The following is a 5,031-nucleotide window of genomic DNA, read 5'->3' as shown; positions in this document are numbered from 1 at the left end:
CACATCGTGCCCCACTGGTTTTGACGTCGTTAAGAAACCGAACATGCCGTTCAAGTGAAAGTGTTGTTATGTATCTGGGTTGTACTGTTGCTGCCTGTTGCTCAATGGCATACATTCTTGAAGGTTTTACTTGGTACAAGATATAAGATTAAGATTAAGATATAAGATACTGTGATGACATTCTGTAAAACGATCTGCTGGAATTCTTTGTGTGTTTGGCCTTGTGACACGACCATGAGTCTCATGGATAAAACATTAACAGGAGACAAACTCTCTCTAAAAAAGTATCCACACAGAACTTTCAGAAAATTCAGAAAAAAAGACGAAATTCTAGCTAATTCTGCTGAATTTTGGATGCTTTTCACTATCAGATTTCCGACTGTCGAGAACACACATCCACTCTATTCAAAACATAGGAAGTCCGCAAAATTCGGTCGGCCCCCAGTGACCATGAAACGAGAAGAGATTGTTATAAATCCACCATAGAGGAAATTCAAGTTGACATGTCAGTGCCAGTAAGAGGAGTAACAATAAAAAAAAACAGCAATACATCGATAAAAATAGTTTTATAGTATAAGATAAATAGGCATATAAAAAATAACCTGCACACATTGATACATGGTACATATTATGCATACATGGCAACTGTAATGAGTCGGTCTGTGTCTTGCCCTGCTGTTAATTGTTTGCTCCGCCCACTCATTTGTTACCATGGACACTGATTGATCTCTATCTTACCCCCAGGTTTGTTGTCTTAGTCTCTGATTGTCTCTGCGTTGTGATTGGTTCCTGTTTGGTATATCTACTCTGTTTGTTCACTTCCCTGAGGTTAGTCGTTCTGTTGCGATGCGGGAAAGGCGAGTGAGGATCCAAATGCAGTTCAAACTTTTATTACTCCAAAACAAGAAACAGGCAAACGGACAAGTAGGCAAAACAGGGCAGAACACTGAGCGAAACAACAACGACTAACACCAGGGTAGTGAACAAACAGAGTAGATATACCAAACAGGAACCAATCACAACACAGAGACCGAGACTAAGACAACACACCTGGGGTGGGGGGGTGGGGGGGGAGATCAATTAGTGTCCATGGTAACAAATGAGTGGACGGAGCAAACAAATAACAGCAGGGCAAGACACAGACAGACTCATTACAGCAACACAGTGGAAGAGGGTATATAGTTTCAAATCCCTAGGAGTCTGTGTCACAGTTGAGCTCATTTCTTTTAAGGAAAGCCCACAAAAAAAAAAAAAAAAGCTGTCATTCTTTCTCCCTGACTAAGTTCTACAGATGTACAGTGGAGAGCAGCTGCAAAATAGTTTGTATCAGTGATCACGATCTCAGTTCACCCCCTGAGCCTCTGAGGATGCTCCAATGTAATCCAGAGACATCTGGAGAGCGATTCTCCTCCAGAACAAGGCTTCAACCTGTGGTTAATCATGATGCTCACACAATACAAAACGTAAACAAACACCCCTTAGTTCCACATGGGACTTGAAATATTTATTCTGTAGAAGAAAAACCGCGCTTTACTTTTTAACCGTTCTCTTGGTCAGCTTGAACATGCTGTTCTTGGTTCTACTTGGTTCCCTAATTTGGAGCAGTGAATTTAATGTTTAATAATCTATCAGTGGAACCAAAAATCTTAAACACTAGTGATATACAGTACTGTATATACCAACCAATAAACCAGCGCACCGGTGAGTAACACCAGGAGAGGGCAGTGTTGCGTCTCAAATTATGCTGCAGTTCAATCCTATGTGTACAACCGGATCCTGAGGCAGCACCAAAAAACACCCTAACAACAACAACAACAACAAAAAAAGCCTGGATCTTTACGACCTGATAATTTAGCACAATAACACAGTTGGTTCTCTGTGACTTCCTCACGTCTCTCATTCACCGACCGTAGCTATGGATTTGAGACGGTGTGAATTTTTTATGTCTGTGTTTGACCCTAGCTGAATTTTCAAAAAGTTTTTCATTACTTCATATTTTTCATTACTTTCCTAACAGTTTCATCATACAGTTTTCCACAGCTGGCAAATGTCTGTAACAATACAGTAATATGACCCTTGAACGAACTTTTATTACACAAACTTGACTCGTTTCCAGTGTAGACCGTCTGCCAAAAACAAAAAGCACATGTCAGAATGATTCACATTCGTATTGGTTAAGGACACTTGGAACTTTCAGTTAACTTGTTTTCTCACACTGCTTTGTCCATGCTGTTACCTACGTACACTTTCACATGTATGTATTTCATTATTTCATTTAGAGATAACACACATGAATACAGTAGAACCAAACCGATATGAACCGAACTGCACATAGGACAGCATAATTCCAGTAATACAATAAACCCCCAAGACATTCTAAGGCTCGTCACGCATTTCCACTGGAAGTCCATTCCGATTTACATACCACACATCTTCCTTCAATTTAGTGGCTCATTCATACGGTTGTTGATCTGGAATCGCCTCTTGAGGGAAGCCTGAGGGCGAACAGATTTCCGTTAATGCTTCGGCTTCAGACATGAGCCTCAGCTTGGGCGCACTTGAGTATTTCCCGCTTAAAAATCACATCCAAATTTCATGCCCATGCATACAAAGTTGTACACGACTGAAATGTGATGACAGGACAACCAGACGCATTGACAGTTACAGTAAATCACTCCTTTAAAACAGTGAAAGGCACGTCTGTCAGGGATGATTAAGTGAGGAATTAAACATGACAGATCATGTTGTTATAGGAGAATAATGAATGATGAGGTGGTATGATGTGGCCCGGCAGAAAGCTGAGGTATTTTTTAGCACCATGTGCCAGTTATTATGAATACACAATATGCTTTTTTATCCGTTTAAAGTTACAGTACATTTAGTTTTGTGCAATGTCAGCTTGAACAACAAAAGTTAGTGGATGGAGGTGAACTAGAGTGTGAAATCAGAGGCAATAGTGCCCTCTTCTGCTGCTACAGACCTCATACAAGTTATTCATTGTTTTTCTACAAGAATCGAACCATCAGAGGGTCCAGACATACTATCAGTAAATGCATATGTATTAGGAGTCCTTAATTTTTCTGAAAAGTGTTGTATGTATCGTGTACTATGCAGCTGCATGTGATCCTACGTCATGGGCAAATGTCAGACGAATATGTATATGTATGTTACAATGTATTTCATTTGTCTTGAAATACTGTAAAGCGTCCTTGAGCTTGGGAAAGGTGCTATATAATTAAACATATTATTATTATTATTATTATTATTATTATTATTATTATTATTATTATTATTATTATCAGGGGTGCACACAATCATACTATAATAGGAGAATGCAAGTATGAGCAGCCAATGGTTATATTTAACCTAGTAAACAGAGCATGATCCGAAAACAACGTGAGCAAAGACTTATAGGTCTCGCTATCAGCAAACAACATACAGTACATTGGTCTATGCAGAATTTGATGAACAGGAAACATGGAAGTACAGTAGTATGTCCAAGATGGTGGTGAGGCAGCAGCACTCAGCGGCCATGCCGGATACAACGGTGCTGCTCCGTGGCCCTGGAGAAAGCTTGTTTCATTTCACTATTTAGTGCATCAGCTACTGTATATATGGTTAGAATGACAATAAAAGCTTCATGACTTGACTTGACTTTACTAGGACAACCCTAAAACAGCATGGTAACAAATGGTACACCATAACACTGATCATATACAATGATTCTGTGAACAACTGAGGGTCCTTCAAAATTGTGAACGTATCGTTGTGAGATTGTATCATTAATCTGGTGAGTAAGAAAGTGAGAGAGTCCGAGTGCTAATGTCATCAGCAGCCATATTTGTAAGTTGAAGTGTATGTACTGTACGTAGACAGTTGAATCTGGCATCGACATGACAGAACGCCACTCTGAAGTGCTACCTTCAAGAGCGATCCTTCCCATAGGCATCCCCTTAAGCCATGGACCTGGTTGATTGTGGTCGTATACATAACATTACTTGTATAGGGAATCAAGAATATCATAGAGCTGGAATCCAGCAACTTTACTTAGGTCTGTAGCCCTCACAATCAATAAACTACTTCAGCTTACCCTCTCAGCATTTACAATCAAGTGAACATGAAAGGATGGGCCAAGCAACTATGGTGTGTTTAAACCAGCTTGTAGGTAATATCCTTTATTCGCTGGAAGGCTTTGAATTGACCGACACATTGGTGCGTCTACTTTCCGAAGAATGAAAGTCAGTCGTAGTAAGACTGTGTACATGTGTGTGAATGAAAGGGAGGGAACATTAAGGTTACAGGGTGAAGAGGTGAAGAAGGTACAGGAGTTTAGGTACTTGGGGTCAACATTCCAGAGTAATGGAGAGAGTGGGAAAGAGGTAAAGGTTGGAATGGGTGGAGAAAGGTGACAGGAGTGTGATAGGAAAATATCAGCGAGAATCAAAGGAAAAGTGTACAGGACAGTGGTGTGGCCGGCCATGCTGTATGGTTTAGGGACAGTGTCACTGAATAAGAGACAGGAGTCAGACCTAGAGGTAGCCGAGCTGAAGATGTTGAGGTTCTCTTTGGGAGTGACAAGATTGGACAGGATTAGGAACGAGTACATCAGAGGGACAGCTCATGTTGGACATTTGGGGGACAAAGTTAGGGAGACCAGATTAAGATGGTTTGGACGTGAGTATATTGGGAGGAGAATGTTGGCAAGGCAGGAGGAAATGAGGAAGGCCAAAGAGGAGGTACTGTATATGGATGTAATTGATGAGAATATGAAGCTAGTGGGTGCAGGGGTTGAGGATGCAGAAGATAGGATAAGTGGAGAGAGATGATTCCCTGAAGGGAAAAGCCGAAAGAAGAAGATTGGTGCGTCTACTTTGCAATAGATCTCGGGTGGAGAGGTACTGTATACCCATTCTCCTCGTTCATAGCTGCCATCTGTCTGCAAATTCCGTGTTAACCTGAGCTGCAATTTTTGTGGACCTGTTAGTGGACCTGTTCCACTTGCTCAGTCCAATCAAACTGGTTGTCCATTGT

The sequence above is a fragment of the Tachysurus fulvidraco genome, chromosome 26 (assembly GCF_022655615.1).
Source record: "Tachysurus fulvidraco isolate hzauxx_2018 chromosome 26, HZAU_PFXX_2.0, whole genome shotgun sequence".
In the NCBI taxonomy this organism is placed as follows: Eukaryota; Metazoa; Chordata; class Actinopteri; order Siluriformes; family Bagridae; genus Tachysurus; species Tachysurus fulvidraco.
Note: the sequence above shows the minus strand (reverse complement) of the source record.